We start from the raw sequence: 26341 nt of genomic DNA on the forward strand, positions 1-26341 counted from the left end.
ATTAAAAATTCGGAATAATAAAAAATCTTTTAAAACATTTTTGCATGCTGGGATTTATTATGTATTTGTGTGTATTTAGGTTGTGTGCCAAAGATCTCGATTAAATCTTATCTCCTAAAGGGACGCCCTCTCTGTCCAACGTCCTTTCCTTCCCTTATCTTCACGGTCTGATTTATTAAGTGCTTTAGTACTAAACAAATCACAGATCTGAATTTATAACCCGAAAATCTTTCCTTATGTCACAATGCGACATATCTTTCTCAATTCTTACCCTACGGTTATTTTAAACCATTCTACTAATTCTACTCGATAAATCCTTCAAATGTCTACAATCGATTGGCGTAACGTATCATATGCACACATGCCCTCGCATGTACACACCGTGTACACCAACTAAAAATTATCACAAAAAATTCTAGAAAAATTCATACATGTACTTTCAATAGTATTACATCTACGTGCAAAGTCGCATCTTCAAATTCATTCTATATAGAGAATAACAAAAAAGATAAAATTTTGACAAAATTGCAACCTTAAAACTGTCAGATTTTTTGTTTTTTTTTGTTACGGCTAAAATATAATGAATTTGACGTTAACATTTTAACCCTAGGTGTAATACAATTGAAAGTATGTGTATGATTTTTTCTAGATTTTTTGGTGACATTTTTAGTTGGTGTGCACGTGTGTACACGTGAGGGCATGTGTGCATAGGATATGTTGCCTATTTATTTATCGTGCATCGATTCAAATATATTCAATTCTATTTCTACCGTGACAATTGGATTTGTATGCCATGCGTCTTCCCTAAAATTTCTTTGTGCCACCTGTGTTCATTCATGCAAAGCGCTCGCAAAGGGATCCTAATTCTAACCCATACGGCCTTCTTGCCAAATTAAATTCCTAACTACCGTCATACAGACCGATGTATAGTCGCTGTGCACGTTCAAGTCCAAGTGACAAATCCATTTTCCAACCTCCGAAATTCCCCAGGGAAGTACAATAGGACTAGCAGTACCAACTCCAAATAAAATAATGCCCAAGATGTACAATGACCTGCACCGTCCACCTATACGATCCCATTACCCATATACTGTCCATTTTACCGTACTATCACGAAATCCAAACCGAACTCAATTGTTCAGATAACGCTTCACTCATACAGTCCCATTCCCAAGTATACAATTCACCCTACCATCCAATTACACAGAGCCAAATTAAATGTCCAAATTATACGATCCATAGTACAGTCCAATGCACAGATCAGTTGCAAGCTCAAATGCCACTGTCATCCCAATACAAACCCTACCAAAAATACAAAAGCTCCTATTACAATTGGGCCATTCTCCTCTCTCTCCCAGCCCAACGAACAACCCAGCATAAGTCTATTTTATCTCCCCCAGCCGACCTAGCAGCCCACCCCTGTTCCCTTGCTCAGCCAACCACCAGAAGTCTGCTCTGCCTCCCTCAGGCAACATGCATGCACAGAACGTGTCCGACAAATTGCCTACAAGACACCACAGGGTTTTGCACCCACCTTTGCCGGCTCACAACAGTAGCTCATAAATGCCATGGCCCCTCCCAACCAACAACGCCTGCACCCATGCTCCAAATCCACAAGACTCACCACCAAAAACCAACAAACACAGTGAGGAAGGCTCACACCGAAAAACAACACCAAGTTCACAGAGGGGAACTCACTTTGTCTCCCATGCAGATAGCCACAACACCAGGAAGCCTATATAAACACCACCACAGCCATGCACCCCTCCATTTCCTCCTCCCCCTCCCTGATCGTCGAGCTCTGTCGCCACCACCACTCCATTCCCTCACGCATTTGCTGCCTCCTCTCCATTTGCCCCGCCGTGGCTAGCCTAGGCTGAGCTTCGATTGGGCAAAGGGACGGGTTGGCCGCCGCGCGCATTGATCACCTGAGAACGACTAACCCCTAACATTTAACCCGCTAACCCTTTCATTTTCAGTTTCGCTAACCTCTGACTCTTTCTTTTTGTTTCGCTAACCCCTAACTCACTAACCCGCCAACTCCTTTACTTTCGTTCCGCTAACTTCTAACTCGCTAACAAACTAACCTCCAACCCTTATCTTGCACTAACCCGCTGACATTTATCCCCTAACACTGTGTGTTCGCTTGTTGCCGACGATCGAACACGTGGTGTGTGCGAGGACGAACAGCAAGCCTAGGATGATCCGTGAGCCGACCGTCGACGCCCGTCGACATTGCACGGTGTGCCGCTACTCGGCTACCGCAATGTGAGCAACTCCTCCTTCCCCTCCTTGCTCTCCCTCCCATCGTCACCCTTAGTTTTGTTGATCGCCTCCTCCTTGCGTGGCCGACACCTAGCCGGACCGCGCACCATCCCTCTCCCACGCGCCTGGCCGCGCCGCCGCGTAGCCTAGCCTGGCTACCGGCTACCGCCGCACCGTCGCCTGCGCCGACACGCCCGGCCGCTGCCCCGCCGACGTCTTGGCCTCACCCAGGACGCCGCCGAGTGGCCGCGCCATATGCGCGGCATCGCCGTATCACGGCCACCTCGAACCGCCATGGCCACCACCCTCGCACCAACAAACTGAACACCGTCATCGCGCCCTCCATCCCCAACCCAACCTATTAACTGAACGCCGCCACCCCCGGTCCCAACCTCCATCCCCGCCAGCAAGCCCCTCCCCTCTGCCTGCCGCCGGCGTCCCCATTCCCCATGGCCGTCGTGCCGCCCCTAGCGCCGACGAGCCGACGCCCCAGGCCGCCTCCCCCTCCATTACCGCCGCCAAACACATCCACCCCGTTGCCGCACCACCCATCCCCCTCTCTTTTTTGCGCATGAGGAGAAGCCGAGGGAGGAAAGTAGGAAACAGAGCGAGAGAAAGAGATAAGACGAGAGATTGAGAAGGATCGGGAGAAGGAGAAAGAAAAAGAAATAAAAGGTAGGACCCACCCTTTGGACTTCCGTTCGTGAGCCATCTCTCCTCCATGAAGTCTACAACACCTCCCTGACTCCTCCAGGACAAGCCCAAACACCAAGGCCTCTGTTGAAGTCTATGTTATCCCCTAGCCGAGCCGAGAGATGGAAAAAGTACACCGAAGGTCCCTCAGCTTGTTATGGAGTTACAAAATCGTCCTCCAACCACAAAACCAGATATCTGGTATCCCTTAACTAATCAAAACTGGTCACAGTAGGTCATTTAGTGGTTTTGTGCCCGGTTTTGTCCTACGTGGCGGCTGATTCAACGTGGGACCCACATGTCAGGCTGCCACGTCATATTTCTCTCACTTCCCTCCTCTCTCTCTCTCACTCTTCTCTTTTGTTCTATGGGCAAGCCGGCCAGCGGCGGAGGAGACCACCAAGGTAAGATAGGAGAGGAGGAGGCGGCGGGCGACAAGACGGCGACGACGCGGCGGCGACGACGACACGGGAGGACACGCGACAATGACACGACGGCGGCGACACGGCGACGGCGATGGCGACGATACGGCGGCGGCGACGACGACGAGGCCTGCGTCATGACGAGGTCGATGTCGCGGGGTTCTATCCCTGTCTCGTACAATTGTTTGCAGCAGTTGTACAGTTTCTTACATTCTTGGCTCTCTTGATGGTAATCCTGCTGACTCCCGTGACGGGTTTCATTCCGAGCTTCATCATGGCCTTGCGGCTCTTCTTCTCGCTCCTGCTCTGCTTGGAGCCTTTATTTACAACTGCACCGTGCTCACCTTCAATTCAAGGTCATCAAAACTGCAAATCAGGCTATAAATCTAGCTATTAGTAATTGCTACAAGAACTGAAGGTAACACCGTTAACGAAATCCAAACACCACGATGCACTAACACGTTTCTAATCAGTAAAACTACTGCACGCTGCCTTTCACATGGACAGATTGCAGTATTAACGAAGACGAAACGCAAAGGAGGAAGAGTGTTACCGTCATCCTCATCACCATCGTCATCGTCGTCTTCATCGCCGTCGTCATCATCCTTGGCGTCCTCGACGATGGGAGCATCGTCCTCCGGCTGCGCCTTGGCCGCGGCCTCCTCGGGTTTGACGGGCACCGCGGCGCTGCTCACCAGCTCCGCCTCGGCGGTCGCCACCGGCGTTTGCTCGCTGACCATGTCGAGGAGGAGGAGGAGGATCCGAGCGAGGCTCGCGGTTGCAACAATGACTTGCGGTGGTGGCGCGCGCACCAGGAGAGGCTCGCTGTTGCAACAACTACTTCCGCCACGTCCGCTGCCTCGCTTCTCCGTCTCGCGGCCGCAGCGCCGCCCCCCGTCGCTTCCCCCACCGGCGTCGCGGGCCTCGCACGGCCGCCGCGGAGCTCCGCCGGGCTGCCGCCGTGCTTCCCCATTGCTGCCGCCGCGGCCGCCGCCGAGGAGGAAGAGAAGAGTGAGAGAGAGAGGAGGGAAGGGAAAGAGAGATGACGTTGCAGCCTGACATGTGGGTCCCACGTTGAATCAGCCGCCACGTAGGATAAAATAGGGGTCAAAACCACCGAAGGACCTACTGTGACCGGTTTTGATTAGTTAAAGGATGCCAGATATCTGGTTTTATGGTTGGGGGACGATTTTGTAACTCGATAACAGGTTGAAGGACCTTCGGTGTACTTTTTCCCCGAGAGATTGATTAACCTACATAAGTCTACATAATACCCTTCTACAGAGCCCATCATTAGCCACCTCATCCACTAAAGTCCACAACACATCCCCTATGCAACCCAGAGCCCTCTCTGAAAGCAGCTCCCCTTCGGTTTATAAACTCTTCCAACTTCGAAAATCCATATCTTTCCAACCGTAACTCCGATTGACTCCGTTCAACTTCCATAATCTGAAAACCTCTACGGCTCGGGCGCCCGATCATTTGGAGAAAAATCGGGCGCTGACGTCAGCGATTTACGTGCAGAAACTACTTTAAACTGATTTTTCTCTTAAATTATTTATCCAAATCATGATCCGATTGCACCATTAAATTCGTTGTAATTAAATCTTCAAAACAAGACCACACATGAATATATTCCGATGAAATTTTTTTATCTTATTATTGAATTATTTTTAAATGTTGCACGATGTTCCACCAGGTATATCAGAATTGTTTCACTAAGTATATCGAAAATGTTTCACTCGTTTAAATCGGGTGTTGTTTCACCTTATATAATAACAATGTTTCAGCAAATAGCGAAAGATTGTTTCAGTTCACTGCAACATTTGATCTATACATAGTGAAACATTATAAGTACACTAGGTGAAATATTTTTTGGTGGAACAAAAAATAAAACAAATTCTCTTAATAGGGGGTTTCCAAAATATGTGGGTTTTTTTGTTGCAATGGAATATTTCAGTTCACTACAACATTTGATCTATACATAGTGAAACATCGTGAGTACACTAGGTGAAACATTTTTTGTGGAACAAAAAAATAAACCAAATTTCCTTAATAGAGGGTTTCCAAAATATGTGATTGATTTGTTGCAGGTGGGGGTAGGTATTGTGGTCGGGTCAGCGTCATCAACGCGCGCGCGGGGACGGGGGCGGGGGGAGCGACCGATTTTTCCTCCCCCCGCCTGGTCGCCCGAAGGCAAGCATTATCGTCATAATCTCCCTAAAATCGAGATCTATTTAATGGCACCATTAGTTGTATTAGTTGTATTGAATGTTGCTTTCTTTTATTTCTTTTAGGATTGTGCGTGGATATTCTTTGGTTATTTATCAACGTATCGGATATTTATCGATCACGGGTATTCAGGTTATCTGACTGTTGCGGATATCTCGAAGACATTAGGAACCTATAGCAAGGCAAGTCACTACACTCTCTTCCTTGAACATATTGATCCTAGATTTATAAATATTTTGTTTACATATAAATTGCATGCTATTTATAAAGTGCGTACCTATACTTGATTATGCCTACCCTTGATATTGATTACCTTTATACATGTTGTATGCCTTTGAATGCCTGAGTCATTTATTTATATGCGGTCATTTATTGACATTGCTTAGCACTGCCATTATAGACATACGCACACTCCATATTTATGTTAGATAAATATGGATGTGGGATCACTCGATGTGAGTGATCGATGATTTGCAGGTGGAGGCATGAGCGCCACCTGCCACACACAGATATTTTGCGAAAACCAAAACTTAATGAAACAAAACTATTTCGACTGGGGCGGCATGAGTAAAATATGGGTGGTTTAGGAAATGGTTGGTCGCCGACCCTAGTTAGTTAAGGACCGAGTCAGGAAGCTATGCGGGAAACAAACCAAGTAAGACTGCACTTCTTACGTATGAGCGGACCCGATGGATTAGGAAGCTCTTGCGGGGCGGCACCTCAGTCATGGTAAGTTCTGTATGGATACGATGTTGAGGATTGCAGTGTCGGAAAGTGAGTAAAAGCCATGGTAAACCTTAAAATGCACCCTATAATTATATATATAGTAAATATCCCCCAATCCCTGGAGCGCCAGGACTCCCCTCACCATCCGATAGTAGGTAGGTTGGAGTGCCGGGGTGCAATGGGGGCTCATAGTCCTTGGAGCGGGTGCCGAAATGCGAGAGCGACTAAAAAGGCGGGCCGTGGCAAGTCTCATGTGTTGGGCAAGCCGCGGAGTGCGGGATTAAAAGCATGCATCCACTGCAGTGTGAGTAAACCAATCTATTCGAATAGCCGTGCTCGCAGTTAATGAGCGCTGGGACCTGTACTGTGAGATGCTGGAAAACCCGGGGACTTGAATCCCGGTTCCTCCTCATGCGTGAACCGTGCTAGTTCCACGATCAATAGCTAGCACACGCCTTCACAATCTTGTCATCACATCCATACAAGGAAATACATACATATGGATACAAGGCTTACATAACTTAGCGCAAACGGATGACATACATCACTTTGGGCCAAATGGCCAATAAAAGAGAGTTAAAATGCAGCGGAAAGAATATCAATTATATATGTTCATCGGTATGCCCATCTACCAAACCACACAGGCAACCGACTAGGAATCACCCTAAAAAGAACCATCCTTGAAACTCCGGTACCCGTCGCAAACACTCACATCCTGCAATCAAGACTAAAAACAACAAGAGGTGGGTCAATACATACGTATTGGCAAACCCTACCCAAAACCTTGGGAAACTTAAAAGTACTTGCAAGCTGAGATCAATGAGGGCTATATTTGTAGTTCATTTTCAGCATAAAGCAAATTTTGATTCGCAATAGTAAATGATAGTAGGTTGCTATGAAATTTGTAAAACAATAAGCATGTAAGTAGAGCATCATAGTAGTAATATAATAGCATCATAATCATCATAGTAATATCATTCTTGTGCCCTCCAAGGCAGCAAGCAACATGTCTCATTCTCAGCCCACAATGGGCAAAATCACCATTTCCCACCTTACCCGGTTTCACCAAACAATTGAAAGCCATAAAACTATACTCATGACACTTCACCAAGTTGCTCATGACCGTGAGCACGGCTAATCGATTAGTTTTAGACTCTGCAGAGTTTATACAACTTTACCCACATGATATGAACACTCTAGTTTGTTTCGTGCTCGCGAAGCACTACCACACTCTACACATTGAATGCGGTCTAGAGGTCATGACAAAGCCGTTACATTGCTTAATGCCTAACCTTGCATGAGCACGGCAAGTGTTTATCCACACTAGGAGCAACCCAAGTGCCGCTAGGTCGGGGGGCCCTCGCCATCCCTAGCGCCGTGGCAGCTAACACATCCGTTCCCCCATGAGGCACTTAACCGTTATATTGGACACACTTAGACGCCTAGGCACAGCCACACTAGGTAGCTCCTATAAACCATCATTCCGACTAGTTCATACTACTACGGCCTCCCAATGCAAGGTCAGACATTAAACAACTTAATAAGCTAAGGCCATCCCATTCCTAGCACATGTGGTTGCACGGTATACTTAGATGGTGACACAAAGTTTGGTCCTTAATTGACTAGGGCGAGCACTCCCCCTATCGATATGCAACTACCACCATATGCACATCACTTGCTGCCCCAGTCTAAAATCATCATTTTTCAGTTTTCCTTTTTCACAAATAACAGAGGCAACCCCTCTGAACAATATTTCCAAATATCCCGAGTTTGAAGAGGGAATACCATGTATTTGTAACCATCGTAAATTTTCTAAGCATGGCTAAGCAAGTAGCTTTAGTTTTAGCTCGAATATACCCACATTGGTGCTTAGACAACACAACAACCCATCCTAGGTGTATCAACAGCAAGGGTAATCAATAAGTCAAGGTAGGCAATGCAACAAGTAGGAGTCGTTCTACCATAACCCAAGTTTAAAACATCTTATGCAATTTATAAATAACAAAGCATTTGCAACATATAGGATTCAACATGATCGAAGGAGGAATTGAAGAGGGCTTGCCTTGATTTGTTGTCACATAATACTTCTCTGGTCCTGCTCACATCACGAATGAATCCACAAATATGCCATCTATTCAATTTTAAACGTAATCCAAATGAACACCAAATAAACACCAAAAATAAATTATGCGCAAACATGCATGATACTGGTGCAGTAGATAGAACATTATTTTAGATGAATTTAGGTGAAAGAATTTTAAATTTTCGATAAAGCATGTGAGAGATATTAACAGTCAAAGTTTTATATGCGGTCAGCGACGTAACTAATACTTCTCTATTTAAACTGGCATTGCACATTCTAGTTTTGCAAAATTTGACCTTACAGCATTAAGGAAAATATTATTATAGACCTAACAAAATTTGGTTCAGTCGAAAATGATTTAAGATGAATTAGTTATGCATTTTTGAAGTTTGCCTATTTTTCAGTTTTCCAAATTCCCCGTTTGAACTGTGCTTTTGCAACTCGAACCCTGAGCTTTTATTTTTATTACAAAGAGGTCCTGTCTTCTTCTCCAAACGAGCAGAGACAGAGCAGAGCCATGGCTGAGCTCGATCTCGAGCTCGCCTGCGTCAAACGGCGGACCGAATGAGGTCGGGGTTAAAGGAGAAAATGCAGATAAGGTCTTTGTGATTCCGTTTCTCTATTCATCCCAGCCGGCGGTGGACGGAGATGGCCGGGAACTCGTCGGCAGCTGGGCTACTCAAGGACTGCACATGCATGTGGCAATGCGTTTGCGATCCGAGCAAAGAGATTAAGAGAGACATGCAATAGCACCCTGTGGCTCACAGGAAGCTTACCAGGGGGTCGGCCAAGGGTTGACGAGCTCCGGTGAGGTCGGGCAGCGGGGTGGCGGTGGAGTAGACCGGCGGCGACAGTGACACAGCGATGGCGGGATCTACATCATGCATGCCGAAATCATTACATGCAACATGTACAACACCATCCCAGGTTGCTACTACTGCAAGCAATCGACCAATGGCTCACCGGTTGGACGGGAATCGACGACGGAGGCGCTAGGTCGGAGTCAGACAAGACGGTGGTCGATCTCTCTCCTCGATGGACCATTCTTGGTGATTCTTGGGGCATTTCATAGAGGATGATGAGACGAAGCTAGTGGCGCAGCAGCTCATTCGGATTTGCCTAGGGGCGGCGGGAAGACGGAAGACCCTTCTACTTGGGCATGGATCAAGCTCCTAAATGATTATAGCATGCAGAAAAATAGAGGGAGGTGGCAGAGCTGCTCACCGCATAAGCCTGTCCATGGCGGCTGGCAAGAACAGGAGGTGGCGATGGCGGCAACCATGCTCCAGCGACGGAATCCTGAACTGAGCGGGGAGATCGACGGCAGGCAGCGGCGGCTCTTCATGCCGAGGAGGAGGACGACAGCCATGGTGGATGGTGCAACTTCAACTGGCTTGCATGTCATCACAAACATCGAAAACAGAGCTATTTCGATGTGGTACACGCGTTCCCGTGTGTCCTGTGAGCTTTGGTTCGTCGGAGTGGCCGGGGACTTCATCGAACAGCTGAGGGCTCCCACCGGCGGCAGGGAAGACGGCGGCATTTCGGGCGGATGGAGGCAGTCTTTGATGGGCGAAGTGAGGGTGGTGAAGGAGGAGAGTGGTGAATCTTGTGGGCAAGGTCTTGGGCGCTTTGGCTGGGTTTACGACATAAGTTGGATGGGGATGTCACGAGCTCGTATTCACGTTCACGGCCTCACTGCACAGCGCCCTGTCCTGGCGACATCCAGCAGAACGGATGGGACAACACGGATGGGGGAGTCTTCAAGGCTCGAATGGCTGCCACTCTGCCAGAGGTGGAGTAAAGGAGAAGGATTTGGTCGGGGCGTGGAGGATTTGGCCGGGACGGCGAGGTGACGAGGTCGACACGGCTCAGCCATACCCGCGCTGGGGCGCGTCCATGTGGCGCGGGAGGTTGGGTCGGCGGACAAGGGGTTGTACAGCGTGGCTTGGGTGCAGGGTTTAGTCGAGAATGAGGGGTGGAGCCAGGTCTGGGACGAATTGAAGACTGGGGCGCTCGTTGTCTTCTTCGGAAGACATAGCACGCCACGTGTTCGACGGATTGCCCAAGAGGGCAGAGTGTGGAGAAGAGGAAGGGAATGGGTTGGGCGTCTCCTGGGGCTTTACTATGGATGACAAGTGGGGTCAGTGCTTCCAGGGCCCACGAACAGAGGAAGGGTGAGTAGATAGGCCAGTAAACACAAGATTTAGTCAAATTCCAGGATTTTTCCCTCTCCCTCTCTTTGAAAATCGATTTGACCAAGATACCTAAGGGTAGACATTATGGTTGATTTTTGTGGAGGTAGGCTGTGGTGCATAGGTTCCATTTTTCAAGATGCCACTCCAAATTTCGAAGTGGATTGCTCCCAGAAATTCAAATAAAAGGGCTCTTGCTGAAGGTTTGTTGAATTTTTAGAGGGGATAAACTGACTGAATAAATTCTGGAAAATTTATATTACTTCATGATAAATAAACTAGTATCTTAATAAATTATATAATGTATATGTTTCTGTTCAATTTGTTTACTATCCTAGGGATGTATCGGCTTAGCCGATGATGATTTTGAATTAATTTAAATTTGATGGGTTTGTTTGGGCTATCAATCTAACTGAGAGCTATCTATGATGCTTAGTATTTATGTTGAGTTTACTGGAATTTTTAGACACATAGATTAGTCAGGATGATTTCATAATTGGTTGTAAGGCATATGAGTGCAATTATGGATGCATATAAAATCCAAAAACAAGCCAAAATAAACATGCAACACACAGGGGGCACACTCTATTCCTTAGCAGTCAGCACAAGAGATTACACCTCGAAATGCTTGGACTTCGCGGTACTAAGATCTAGGCAGGCTATGCTAGCTCGCGCTTAATTAGTTCGCTCAATTCGCCTTAACACGTGGCCTATGCTTCAACATACTCGCCTTTTATGCTTGCGCATGGCTTGCTCTTCAGCTTATATGGTTCAAAAATTTGCAAGCCATTTGATAGGATTTATTTACTGTACCCAGGTTCAATAGCTTAAATTTTATTTGTCGTCCCATATTTCTTGTGTGTGTAGGATTTGATTAGTCACGCCAACTCTTTAGGTTTTGTTGATAATATTTAAAAGTGTCATGGCATTCTCTCTAGATTAAACACTCCTTATATTTGACCTTAATTATCATTCAGACATTTAGTAAAAAAAACATTTTCTAGTGTCTTTTATTCTCAAGCATGTGTGCTCGAATGCTCTATTGTCTTTATGTGGCCGTGTCTAATTTATTACTTCCCCACATCTTGATTTTATTTTCTTTGCCAAAAATGCACAGGGAGGAACAACTCCATAAGTTTTTATTTTTAATGATTTCAGAATAACTGATTTTCATATTTTTATTTCTTGGTATGTCACATGTACTACCCTTGACTAGACTCATAGATTTTAATACTGCATAGTGTAGAGATGAGAGACATGAGAACCTTGCCTAATGAGTGGGAAGGTTAGTATAGAGTTGGTATAAGATGAATGTGAGGGTAAACCGAACCAAGCGAGGCTTGGAGAGGTGGATGAACCCTGGATAATTACAACTTCAACATTAACGTTGTTTTTAGTTAAAACTGCTAAGTCATAGGTTTGTGAAATGAATTGTGAAAACTAGCTTTATGCAAATAAACCAAGCCATCCTTGAACCCCTGTGTACATTAGATTCATTTTGTAGTAGTGGCTTGCTGAGTACGTATGTACTCACTCTTGCTTAATTAAATCTTTTAGAAAGGAGTTGGAGTCGATTATATTCATGCCATGCTGCTATCAAGTACGTGTCGAAGACGATGGATTAGGGATCATAGATTCACCAGTCGTTGCCTGTGGAGTTGGATGGACCGCAACTGCTTCGCTTCCACTATTCGGTATACTTCTTTGGAATTTTGTAATGTATGTGACCATGCTTGGTCTATTCAGGACCCATTTGGGATACCCTTGTTTTACTATTGTAGAAACATCTGTAAATGATGTCAGTTGTGATATTATATTGTGCTATGTGTGTACCACCTATTGATCCAGAGAGTGATACTATATGACACATGGGATTACCGGTGTATAAAACCGGGGGTCCCCACAGACATACTTTGTAACGTCCCGCCTCTTTTGTAATGTCCAGCCTCTCCCAGGTCGAGCCCGCTTACATCTGGCAACTTTCATAGGTCATAGACTACCCTCACAAGTCTTTTCTGCACACTTTGTCTACTGATCCAGAGTGGTACTGTATGACACATGAGATTACCGGTGTATAAAACGGGGGGGGGGGGGGAGGGTCCCACAGACATACTTTGTAACATCCCACCTCTCCCAGGCTTACCCTCATAGCCTACCCTCAATTGCTTCAGGCCTCCCAGGCCTATCCAGAGTGGTACATCTGGCAGCTTTCATAGGTCATAGCCTACCCTCAATTGCTTCAGGCCAAGCACTCTTAACCTCAGAGTTCTTTAGAGATCGGCTTCCGGAAAAGAAGTTGCAACATGTTGATATGAGTATTCTATTAATCCTATTAAGCCCTGGTCCGGAAAAGAAGTTGCAACATGTTGATATGAGTATTCTATTAATCCTATTAAGCCCTGGGCCGGGATGTCACAGGGTTGTTACACATCAAGTGGACCAAATAGAACTTTATAATATGTGGTAATATGCGCTTTTAAATTCGCATCACCATTTATCATCTCGTCACCATTTTGTAATTGATAAATTCTTGTTTACCTATGCTTACCATTTGCTGCCAAATAAAAATATTTAGTATTGGAGTCTCCTTTCAAAATATTTTTAGTCTTTAGTCACAATATAATTCTGTAAATACATTGTAATTACACTCGACGACTATTTGTATTGCAATGAAACGAACCAGTCATGGGCATAAGTAGCTTGATTGTCTCAACGTGAGTCAATGCGTTAATGATAAAACTGGGTCCAATCTAACAGCTCAATCGGTTAAAAATCAATTTGCTCATTGCTCAATAATTATGTTCTTGCGGGTTTTGGCTGATTGGATAGATGTGTATGGGAATTATATGGATTTGCTTCTTTCCTAATCATTTTTCAATTTGCGAGTTTTGACTTTTGGTTGATTGGATTGGAATTCTATGGATTTTAGGTCATAAAATTCCATATAATTTGTGAGTTTTCCCTGACGTGAATGCTGTGCAATGTAGATTTTGTGGATTTGCTTCACTTCTGTGGACATTTTTATGTTGAACCAAACTAACAATGATGCTAATCCAGGCTACATGCTTGTTGTATCGGTTTATTGGCTGCAGGTTTGTTAATGGAATTTTGGAGAATGGAGTTGTAGGATCGGAGGTTCAGGTATTTTTCTACCTCAGCTTGTGCTAGTTATTTTGCACTATTTATATCTTTGTGATTTCCACATTAGGCACCAATTAATTCCTTTTTTTCTATGCAAATTGCACTTCCATTTGTTGTAGTTGCCATATTTTAGTCATGTACTCTGCTTTTGAATTTCTGCAACTTCAATTATAATTTTCAGCAAATACCTTTTGCTTTCATTATAGCTGGATTTTCTCTTGAACATGTTGCGCATAATAAATTTTTAGCCAATCATGGATTGGAGAAACAATACAGTTTTGTTTCTGCCGATATAGGATGAATATCGCCGTTTTTGCAAATTCTATTATAAACATATGCAACTTTAGTTATAAATTTTGAGCAACAATAACTTGCCATAGTTCTGGCTGGTCTCTGCGGGCTTGTGATTGTTTTTGTGTGTTTGGCTCTAAACATCTCTTGTTTTAAATTTGTTTCTTTTCTCCCTTATTTCTTGATTTGCCTATAAAATAGAACCAGTAGAAATGAAATTTTAGATATCTAGCATCTTAAAAACACATGCTATATCGACATCATATGAAAACTATGTTGATTGGTAACGTTTTTATGATTATTGTCAACATATGTCGAGGGCTATATTTGTTTTTTGGCATGCAGTAGACCATAGATCCACCCTGTGGGGCTCATCAGGTTGATTTGCTTTTTGATGGGGATGTGATGGGCAATTTTTAAATCAATTTCATGTATGTTGATTCTTGATTTGATTTTGTGTGTTTTGTGTTCTGATAATTTTCTCTTACAACTAGACAAAAAATTTGTTTTTTTAATAGCATGGCTTTAATTAATTTTTCCATTCTAGTAACGTTTATGTTTAGCCATCTACAACATGCAGTTCAACAGTTTTTCCATTGGTAAAATTAGAATACAAAATAATAAAAAAATGTTGTTAAATTTGTTCTATGTCATTTTTACACTTCCCTATTGTTGAGGTCGCCATTTTCAAATCTGCAAAGTTTTGGTTATAAATTTGTGTAACTTTAGTTATAAATTTGTGCAACCATTGATTTGTTTTTCTGTAATTATTTCATGTTTGTGTAGGATTGGCAAAGGGACAATTTTAAATGTTCCATCAGAAGATTACGACTTGTTTTGGATGTAATTGATCCTAAATGTAATGTGTTCAGTGAAACAGATCTTTGTATTACGAGTATTTACCTTGGAAAACTTTGTTATGTGACATGTTCTTCCACAAATTATGTCGGTTAGGGGGAGACCATAACAGAAGGCAAATTTTCAGCCATGTGTGGTATCAAATTTTGTATAGGTCAATGCATTTGTTGTTTCTAAACCAGAAGCATCAACTAATTTGATTTGCACATATACTATTCTTTTCTATCTTAATTCTGCATAGGCTAACTTTCGTTCTTGATGCTTCCCAATTGAGTTTTTTTAAGAGAACACATGATAATGGACAAAAAGCCTTGAAAATTAAGTTCTTTTGCCCAACAATGGTAAGGAACAAAAGCCTGCCCAACATGCATTGGAAAAAAAAAGGCCCAAACGCGTTCAACTAAAAAATAAACCACAACAAAGTCTCATAAGGATTTAGTGGGTACCCGTTAAGAATTCATGTGGGCCCATTAAGGTTCCTAGTTCTTGTGTATATATGTACATGTGATGGCTTCTTTTATTGTTTCTCTGCCCACCTTTAGATCCGCAGCGGATGGCCTAATAAATCCATTGATGGGGAGAGGTAAATACCATACGACTGCCAAATAGGCAATCCCAATTTAATTAGTAATTGTTTGATCGTTCGTCAGGCTCCGTCGGATGCTAGCTGCCTAACCTTGCAGCTCTTCCACTTATGTTTTTTTCTTTCACGTTTCCCCTAATTCCCATTCCGTTGTTTCACACATATTTATATTGCTAATCCAAAACCATCTCTCGGGTGGCCTCTATTCATTTATACATGGCCATTGAACATATCAAGCCAACATATCAATTATGTAGTTTTACAGAAGTAATCAATTACTAATGGTCTATCATCTATTATAGTGCTTCCTATTACTGATCTATATAACTTGGAGTAGTTTTGAAGGGACATAAATCAATTACTCAGTTTTATTAGCCATGCTAATCGATCAACAACTTAGTATTTTTAAACTGGGATCAACAACTTAATTCCTTCACCCCTTCATCAGTTTGGCCGACAGCGCCGGGTGACCCACCTATTTCTACTATAAGTGGGTTCGTTGATTGGCCCGCTTGCGCCCTTACAGCCGGCCAAATAACGAGTTAGCAAAAATAACAATATTAATCATTGATTTGTTGTGCTGTGGTATTATGATCAAATTACTTATCTATCCTTTAACTTAAATTTTAAGTCAAGATACCTTTTGTCATAAACCGTTAAATTAGAAGCAACGAACATATCTTATAAATTCCAAGCACAATAAAAAGATCTCATATATGACACCTCTTCAAGGTGATGGGAAACAATAGCCCACATTGATAAGACCCGTTTAGATTCATCTTCAAAGCTTTGCATATACTTTCTCATAACAGAAAGTATCATAGATATGGTTTGAGTTGTCAGTGCATGATTAAGTGGTTTAAACCATATTGTCTATATACACTCACAAGCAAGCACGCCTTTAGTAAGAATAAACGGAAGGGACTACCCATTAATTTTTTTTCAAAAATTGGTCAAATGTAAATACAGTGTAATTACATTGTAGCTTATATGTAACTGCAGTCTAATTTGTTCTAACATCCTGAAAATTAAGTAGTATTTTCTAATTATGCATCATGCCGATTCTTATGTTCTTAATAACCTCCTAAACTTAGGAAATTAAAAATTAGAGGTAACCTCCTAAAATTAACCTTCATAGAATCCGTCTATATTATTTAAAATCTTTTGTGGTTTTTATTTTAAAATTGATCTTGTTAAAATTGAGGTATTTTCTTTGATTTGATTTTTGAATCTTAAACCTTCTTATAACAAAATTCCTTTATTCAAATTATTTGAAATCCTTTTATGAATTATGGTCCAAGAAACCCTCCAATATTACCCGTAAACCTAAACCAAAGCAATTCCAATTTTATTGGAATTATTTCTTAAACCCAACCTTTGATCTAGACCTTACTCTAATACTTCTCCATCCAAACATTTTATGATTCCTTCTTCTCCATCCAAACATTTTATGATTCCTTCTATAGATATTCCAATTATCAAATTCCTATCTAGTCTCCAATTTAATTTATATAGCTCAATTCCCTCCTAATTCTCTCACTGGCACAAGAATAGTATTATTAAAAATATTGTGAGTAATTGCTCTTGTGATAGGAAAATATATTTGATCCTTCCATCCCAAATCCAAAACCTCATTTAGCCCATAATTAATTCTCTAATAAATATCATACCACATATTTTCCTCCCTCCGTATTCCTTTCAGATTCTCAAAAATATATTCAAATTAGGAACCCTACTATTCATATTCATAAATACCCCTCCCTCATTTGAGTGCTTTGATATTTAGTCCACTATATTTTATCTCTCAAAATATTCAACTCAAACTGGAAAATATCTCTTTTTAGAAATTACCTTCCAATATAATTTCCTTTCAAACATTCCCATTCAAATACAAATTCTATCTAAACAAAACTCTCTCAAAAATTTAGAAACAACTCTCTGGGCCGGAATCCACTTCCTTCTCCTCTCGGCCCATCTCCCTTCTTCCGACCCATCCCTTTTCCTCTTCTTTCCCTTCCCTCTTCCTTCCGGCAGCAGTGGCCCAATAATTTGGCACAGCCCAGCCGCCCCAAGAGGCAGCCGCCTCCTTCCTCCTTCCCGTGGGTGCTGCCACCGTGCGCCATGGGCGCCACCGTGCGCCGCTCTACCATTGCCACCCGCCGCTTGTATGGCTTTGAGTACCGCCTCCACTGACCTGCTGTCGATGCCAGGGAATCATCGCCGACCTTATTCATGACGTCATCCTGCTGAGGTCAGTGTGCCGTTGTCGCCCAGACGAACCAACATTATCGTCCAATCAGAAGACGAGGGCGGCGGTTGTGCTCTTCTTCTTCACATCACCGTCATCGTGGCCAAGTCGACAATCGCCTCTCGCCGCCTATAAAAGGACGATGCCCCCTCCCCCCTCCCCCCCCCGATGAACCCTGATCTCCACTTGAGAAACTCACGTCTATGATTGGCCCGATCTTTCGGTGAGTTGAAGATAATTACGATTCGGGATAAACGTTGACCTTTCCCTCGGGCTACAGTGTCGCCGCCCATTGTAAGTTCAAGTGCCTTAATTTGGTTTTGGTGATTAATGACAAATCTAATTATATGAGACTAACGTTTTTACGAGCCTTTCTTTGACTAGTCTTATTTGGATATGAAAATAAAAATGATGAGAGGTATGTATTAAACTTCACATATTCTAACTTGGTCTCTCTTGTGAATCCAAAATATAGTGTGAGCTCCCTCATTGATCTTGATTGATTATGTGCATATGTGTTCCTTTATATCCATATGTATGCACATCTTGAGGGGGAGCTTATTCTATATTTTGTTTATTATAAGATTTCTATCTTGATTTGAAATCATCTTCCATCTCATCTCTCTAATTGTTTATATCAGGTTATTATCCATCACCAAAGAGAGAAGATTGAAAGATCTTGGATTAAACAATTTGTGTAATTGTTACTTTGGTGATAGATGATAAACCGATGTTTATGGGATTAACCTCTCTTTTGCATAAGTTGTCTACTAGGTTATTTCCCGATAATGAGGTGTGGAAGACATGCATTATTTTTTGATGGACCTTAATCATGACAAGGATGAAATGCATGGAGATAAAACGATATGTACCACTTCTTATCTCCTACTTTTTGATAGGTTCATATATATGATTTCCATGTTATTGATATATAAGTGTGAAACTAATGTTTACTCGAGTCTTATCTTATTTAGTCTCATTTACATTGAGAACATGGAGATCATGAAGGTATATGTTTTATGTTGGTCTACATCATTACTACATATGCCTTCTCTATGTGTATAGGATAAACCCCCATTGATCATTCTCTAATTATGCATACACTTGCATCTCTTGTATATTTATTTGTATGCATATATTTAGGGGGAGCAAATCCTATATATTTATTGTGCATGTTCTAGATCTATGTTGTTCACTGTTGGCGGTTGTTAAATGCCGATTCTATACCGCCAACATCTGCATAAAGTTCGGATAATAAAACATCCAACATAGTGATAGGTGCTTAATCTCACATATTCCACAAGTGTTGGAATATATTTGTATGCAGACGACAAACCCCGATGTTGGGAGGAAAATCAGACTACAGTGAGGAGATTCACGTATCCATATAAGGAGGGGTTGTAAACTTCATCCAAACACCAATAATTCAACCCAAAACTCCGAGAAATGGATAGAGGAGGTCCAGGGGAGAAGATGGGCCAAGAGCCAGGCCAGATGGGCCCAGCCCAGGTTCGGCCGAACCAGAGCCATCCAGGCTGGGGTTTTGATGAGGACATAACTAGCTCGGATATAACCATGACTACCTTATGTATTAATCAAATAAAGGTGCATATGTTCTACATTAGATTTACTTGTTATATATTTGAACAAACGTTGCTACACAATAAGTTTCGTGTGTTTTTGTTTGCAAAGGTACTTACTTGGGCGAAAGAAAAGAGACCGAGCGTAAGGAATGCATGGATGAAAGAAGACGATGAGGGATGTTAGGTCCTGATCTTCCGATAGGTATTGATAAACAGTCAATTTGGGCGGAGTCGCGACACAACTCGATCCGGCTTCTGAATGAATACACTACTGAGCCCCGCAATCGCAGCACCACGTCTCCTCTGGTTATCAACCGTGCCGAAATCCGGTTGACCTCGCCGAGAGGGCTAATCCCTGCATGCGAATCGAAGAACACAAGCAAGAACAAGATAGATTGCAACCAAATTGCATATGAATGATTAAGCACTCGAATTTGGGGTTTCACAAACCAATCTAGCGGCAAAACAGTTCTTGATAGAATAATCTAAGCAAAACCCAACTCTAAACGATGACGGCTACTGAATTAATATGATTAGGGACGTCCTAGGGTTGTCCTAGGGCGCACACCCCCTTGGCCTAAGCCCACGACATAATTACAAGGCCCAAAACTCAAATCAGATTCGGACTGGATGAGATACGTGGTTTGTTTTGCAGTTTCCCGGCAGCTCGGTAGGAATTTTGACGTGGGACCAAAACCATCTGAAAGTAGACTCCATAAGCTTTCCAACAAGTACTCATGGGCCGTGAAATTCCTTCTAGATCAGCGGCTAGGTTCATTTGAAGTTGATGCTGTCAGGAGGCCCGAATCCGAATCCAAAACGTGTAAAACTTTATCTCTTGTTTTCTATGAACCAAAAGTGACGTGGTGAGATAAAAGAAGACTTGGACAAGGTCTTGGTTTGGTCCCCAATCAACTTCTTCAATCATCCATGCATTCCTTACGCTCGGTCTCTTTTCTTTCACCCAAGCAAGTACCTCTGCAAACAAAAACACACGAAACTCATTGTGCAGCAACGTTTGTTCAACTATATAACAAGTAAATCTAATGTAGAACATATGCACCTTTATTTTATTAATACATAAGGTACTCATGGTTATATCTGAGCAAGTTATGTCCTCATCAGGTTTGGCGTGGACGCTCCAGATCATTCCCTAATGGCGGTTACGGGGCATTTCGGACATTTCCCCTTCGCCAACCGTCATATCTACCCCTATATAAAGACATCAGTCCCTCACTTCACACACACACTTCCAAGCTTGAGCTGAATTATAAGAGGCTCTATTGTACTATATTGTATACTAGAATAGGAAGAGAGTAGAGTAGGAGTTGGAAGAATTCCGGAGTTGTCGCTAATCTTCTCCTATTTCTTTTATTCTGTTTATTACTCTGAATTCAATATAATATTCTTCTTGAGTAATTTAGATTTATCTTGTGAGAATTATCTCTTGGTTAGTTCCTAAATAGCATATAGGATTATTGTTCACTATAATTAACTAAAATATAGTGATTGCTTTGATGAGTTATAAACACTAAAGTAGATATTAATTGCTTAGACGTGGTGTTTAGGTAATTGTTATCCAGTAATTGCTGCGTATCCCACAGTACGTTTGAGGTGGGTGTAGAGGTGGTGACAGCCCTCGAGATCACTTAAGTCCTCCCTGTTCGAGTACGTAGTAGAGCGACATCTGGAAACAGTGGGTTGCCAGTGCCTGAAGTATTGCGTTGGAATTGAAGTTAAGCTTTCCCTAGACACTGTTTCTCACTAGTGAATCCTCTCTATCCTGGCCTATCCTTTGCTTGGTGTCCTTGGATGAACCAGAGGAAGATCTGACCACACACGTTCCCTTGGATTCGATACCCTTGGAATACTCCGTAGGGGAAGTGCTACATCGGTATATCCGTGCGCTTGCGGATTTTATTTGTGACCGTATTAAATACCAACAAGCATTTCTGGCGCCGTTGCCGGGGAACGGTTGCTGATCATTTTCGAACCCAGTTCATCCTTTATCCTTTTTCATTTTTTATTCTACCTTCACCCCTGCTATCCTAGAGAAGTATTCCTGTCAAACTCTTCTCGACCTTGGAGCAACCTCTTTTTGAGCTATCTGCTCCTCGGGGCGAATTCTACGAGCCACCTCCTTCATCGGAGCCCATTTATACAACTGGCTATGAAATTCGTCCCGAACTAATTAGTATGGTTAGGGAAAATCCTTTTTCTGGCTTTGATCTAGAAAATCCCTACCATCATCTGCGAGACTTTGAACAAGTCTGCTCGTGCCTTAAGATTCGTGGCATGAGACAAGAAACTGTGCGGTGGAAATTGTTCTCGTTCTCTCTTCAAGAGAGAGCAAAGCAATGGTATACCTCTACCGTTGGATGTGTAAACGGTAGCTAGGAAAAGCTGCAAGACAGATTCTGTCTTGCCTTCTTCCCAGTTACTTGTATCACTGCCCTTCGAGTAGAAATTCTCAGTTTTAAGCAAATCGAAAATGAATCAATCGGTGCAGCTTGGTCCAGATTCACTAATTTAGTGCAGTCCGGACCAACCCTGTCCTTACCCGAGTATGTGCTTCTCCAACATTTCCATACGGGTTTGGATAAGGAGTCTGCATTCTATCTGGACATAACTGCTGGAGGATCATTCATGCACAAAACGCCGTCAGAAGGAAAAACGATTTTGGATCGCATTCTAGAAAATACTTCCTTCATGATGCAGTCCAATGAACCCCAGCTGGAGGCATCCGTGTCCAAGATAGAGGAACTTCTAACAATCGAGCCACTTGCTGAACCATCCACTTCTGCTAGCTCGATTGATGAGAAGGTTCCTGTGTAGCCGTCCGTCGGGAATGAAGAAATTCAGACTCCGGATTGTACCGTAATTATGTTCAGGGACAGTTTTGACGAAGACTACGGCAATACCCTGAACTATTTTAGCAAGAGGAAACCACCCGTTCCTTTGTCACCTCCCGATCCTATGGAACTCGGGTTCCTGTGAGAAACTGTCCGAGTTGACATCCATAATGAGCAATGAATGGCTAAGGGAGGTAGAGCTTTCATCCGAAGTAATTCAGATAAATACGGCTCCCCGAATCATTCCATGCCATCTAGAAGGGAACGATGTCGGTATTCTCTACAGTCCATCTGTCGGGGCCAACCTCGTCTCTGAGTCTTTTGCACTCGCTTATTTAAGCGATAAGGCAGTGTCCCCGACAAACAAATTCTTCAAGCATCCGAACGGAAATATCATCGAAGGGTTTGGGATTGTGCAAGATGTGCCTGTCTGCTTTGAAGACATGGAGGCGATCTTGGATTTCCACGTCTTTGAAATTCAAGATTTCGACATTCTAATCGGGCTTCCCATTGAGCAACTTCTTATTAACACACCCCGATTAGGTAGCCTCAAAATAACACTGGGAGAGAATGAATTTTCAATTCCATTCTCGCGGGCAAGGATCACCTTGACCGATTCTCTCCCAGAAATTGAGTCAGCGGAAGAGGTTACCGCAGTCCCTCCTCATGAGTCTCCTGAAGCCCTTCTGGAAGATGAGGTCCCAGACTTCATCAAGGAAGAAGCAGATCCCGGTGAGACTCTCGACCTGCCAATCATGGAACCGCCACCTCGACCTCCGCTTGAGCTTAAACCTCTACCTCCAAGCCTATGATATGCCTTCCTACATAATGATAGAGAGGCCCTGTCACACCCCGAAGTTCTCCTCCCAAGCCTAAATTTAATTTATAAATGACCCTAAGAAAATACCGGTGCAAATCAAGAGAAAACCCTAAGAAAGTAATGCAAATAATAATCGGATTTGACATGTGGAATTTTTCTTGAGTTCTACATGTCGAAATTCATTAACAGGATTTTTAGTGGAATTTTCAGAGCTCTAGAAATAATTTTAACCAATTAAAATTGAGCAAGCAATATTTTAATTCCAGGGAAAATCCTTTTTCCTTTTTCTTTTTCTTTTTCCTCTCTTTTTCCTTTTTTTTTCGAATGGGCCGCCGGCCCATTCTTTCCTTCCTCCCCCTCCTCCCTGCTGGGCCGGCCGCAGGCCGAGGCCCAGCTAGGCCGCCCCGCCGCCCTCCTCTCCCGGGGTCGCCGACAGGTGGGACCCACCTGTCGGGTCCTTCCCCCACCTCCCGCCGCTCCCGGCGCGCCGCCGCGCCCGCAACCGCCGCCGCGCCCACGTCTCCGCCTCCTTCGGGCCTCGTCGACCACGTCCGCGCGTGCGCGTCTCCCGCGCCCACTCCCCTCTCTCTCCCGCTCGCGCCCGCGCCCGAGATGGCCGGGATTCGATTTTCGAATCCCGCCTCTCTCTCCTCCCCCACTCCCCCACGTCGGCCGGCGATTCCCGCCTCTCCCGGCCACGTCCGGTTCTCTCTCTCCCTATTTAATCTTCTCCGTCACCCCCTCTCGCTTTTTCCCCATTTCGCCGAACTCTCCTGTGCCTCCCATCGCTCCCGCGCCGTGCAACCTCTTGCCGCCGCCGTTTCCGCTACTCCGGCCGCCGTTAGCCGCCGCTAGGGTCGCCGCCGCACCACGCCGTCTTCGCCGTCGGGTTCGCAAGGCTAAGCCCCACCCCGACCGCCCCTTCCCCGTCGAGTTTCGTCGCCGAAATTCGCATCCCCTCGCGCTCCGGTGAGTTCAACCGCTACCGCCGCTTTCGGCCGTGAATACCGGTCGCCGTGGTTCATCTCCCTCTCTCTAATCCCTCTCTTCTCCTTCCTTAGGGCACCCCGAAGCTCGTCCGCCGGTTGCCGTCATCCTCCCGTGGCTCGCCGTCGCCGTTCGCCATCGTCTTCCTCCGCGCCGGCCACCCTCGGTGAGGCATCCCTCCCCTCTTTTCCCCTTCCTCTCCTCCTAGTGCCGCGCCGCCGCTTCAAGTCGCGCGCCATCGCCTTCGACCACCGCCGCCGCCTCCCGTGCCGCCGGTCGCCGCCGTCGTCGGCCGCATGCCGTCGCCGCTAGACCTGGCCGGCCGGTCGGCTTTGATGCCGAGCCGAGTCGGCGGCCGCCTTTATCGCCGCCCATTCCCTCCCCTTCCTAGCCGCCGCTTAGCGCAGCCGCCTTCGCGTCGCCTTTTGCGCCGTCGCTTTCGCCGCCGGTTGCCGTCGCCGGCAACGCGTTCGCGCGCGCGCCATCGCCGTCGCCGCGGTCGGTCGGCCGGCCTTGAGCCAAGCCGAGCCGCGTGCCGCCGCCCTTTCTTTCCCCCCCTGAGCCGCTGACCGGTGGGGCCCGCATGTCGGCGCCGCTTCCCCTGTGCTGACGTCAGCCCTGGAAAATATTGCGCAATAAATTATTTAAGGATTTCTGTTATAGTAATAAACACAGTGAATCTTCTAAAATTCATAACTAATTCATCCGAGCTCCGTTTAAGCCCATTCAAGTCTCAGTAAATCAAGAAAAATGTGTAGAATCCATTAAAAATGGTTTTGTTCCCTGTTTCAGTAGTCTTATAGCCTGTTTGCAATGTTTGCTTTGTATGTCGCTAGATTCCGATTCCTCCGACGCTCCGGTGTACTTCGAAATAGTCGCCGAGGTTCCTCCAGCAGCAGAGCAAGGCAAGTCATGCTTGTCACTTGAACATGTTGATCCTATATTGCAAATGCTCTATTGTTTTCTTTCAAATATTGCATTGTTTTATAATGTTACTATGGGTTGTTTACCTATTGTCATAGCCATGCGATTGTTGTACCTTGTTTCTTTGTCAACTTGGGGTTCTAACATGATTAGAGTTAGGACTGGGGATTGCTTAGCCATGCTTAGTTCAGCTAGTTCACATTGGGGAAAATCCTATTAATGTTTAGACTGTTGGTTCCAATGGTGTTGTTGGATTAGTGACACCGTTTTGGTGTTGGTTAATTAAAATAAACCACATGGTGGGCTGTGGGTGCATGGTTTTGCTGGTCGCACCCATGGCAGTTAAGGACCGGTTCGCGGGATGCCCTGGAAGAACTTATCGTACTTACCACAAGCCAGCGTGGGCAACGGCTGGGCTTGTAGTGTAGCTCTCCTCTAGTCGACGCATCCAGGCAAGGGTGGGCGTGATGGAGCGGGGCGGGCCCTGCGACGGCCTCTGTCGCTTCCGGATTCACCTAGGCACGAGAGGGGACTGCCCGTTGCCCGCTGGGGACGGGGGTGAAACCTGAGGTGTGGTGTGCTTGGCTAGAGGGGGTTATGCGAAGGGTCCTGTCACGGCCTCTTTCCGGTATGTCGTGGTGGCATGTCGGCGCACGGAAACGTGTCGTGGGGCTGTGTCTTGTGGGTACAGATGTACACCTCTGATCAGAGTAAAACTATTCGAATAGCCGTGCCCGCGGTTATGGGCGGTCAACCAGATTCACCGTGATTAGTCTCACCCTAGTGTAATCTTTTGAATTTGGATAGTTTAGGTGGATGGTTGGGCCTGTCGCAACGTGGGTTAGCGTTGGACAGCGGATGATTAATATTAATTAATTATTACAACCGTTTAAATCTTTCAATTTCTGCTTATAAATGCTCGCTTTATGCAAATGAACCACTTCAGCTCTCCTTTGATGATTCCCTGCATCATACCCCTATTCCGGTATGACTTGCTGAGTACAGTGGGTAGTACTCAGTCTTGCTCTACTTTTCCCAACCCCAGAGTTCGAGTTCGGGTCAGATGAAGGTTTCTCCGAGGAGTAGGCTTTGTCCGTGCCGTCGAGGATGCCTGTGGAGTGGTGTTCCCGCTGCAGTTCAAGTCAAGGCTTAGCTCCTGTTGTCTTTCTTTCTTTCCGCTGCATTTTTTGTAAGACTTTTATGATGTTTGTAAGACGTGGATCTGAATGTCAACATTGTCGTTTGTGTACCCCGGCCGGTCCTGGACGGGGAATTTAATGCACATTCTGCTTGAAATTCTATTCGGGAATTTCTGGGCGTGACAGGCCCCTGTCTCATAATCAGTGACAAGCTCTCTGAAGACGAGACTCAACGTCTTCTCACCGTGTTAGAAAAGCATCGTTCTGTTCTTGGCTACTCGCTTCAGGACCTTAGGGGG

The 26341-nt window shown here is 44.6% G+C and overlaps 3 long non-coding RNA genes across 4 annotated transcripts; 1 reads left to right on the plus strand and 2 right to left on the minus strand.

Annotated features, from left to right (window-relative positions):
* Positions 1-1143: 1143 nt before the first annotated feature.
* On the minus strand, positions 1144-2862 carry LOC136357528 (uncharacterized). Its single transcript, XR_010742857.1, has 2 exons — positions 1699-2862; positions 1144-1619 (listed from the first exon to the last, which is right to left on the minus strand). It is a non-coding gene; the product is annotated as an uncharacterized lncRNA (long non-coding RNA).
* LOC136357529 (uncharacterized) lies at positions 2120-4617 on the plus strand. Its single transcript, XR_010742858.1, has 3 exons — positions 2120-2268; positions 3335-3798; positions 3888-4617. It is a non-coding gene; the product is annotated as an uncharacterized lncRNA (long non-coding RNA).
* A 2133-nt stretch (positions 4618-6750) lies between these two features.
* Positions 6751-10197, minus strand: LOC136357530 (uncharacterized). 2 transcript variants are annotated; one of them, XR_010742860.1, is made up of 5 exons: positions 9646-10197; positions 9385-9570; positions 9198-9295; positions 8401-8469; positions 6751-7065 (listed from the first exon to the last, which is right to left on the minus strand). It is a non-coding gene; the product is annotated as an uncharacterized lncRNA (long non-coding RNA). The 2 variants fall into 2 exon arrangements; XR_010742859.1 differs by having other exon boundaries at positions 9385-10197.
* Positions 10198-26341: the final 16144 nt, after the last annotated feature.

The sequence above is a fragment of the Oryza sativa genome, chromosome 7, assembly GCF_034140825.1.
Source record: "Oryza sativa Japonica Group chromosome 7, ASM3414082v1".
NCBI classification, from domain to species: Eukaryota; Viridiplantae; Streptophyta; class Magnoliopsida; order Poales; family Poaceae; genus Oryza; species Oryza sativa.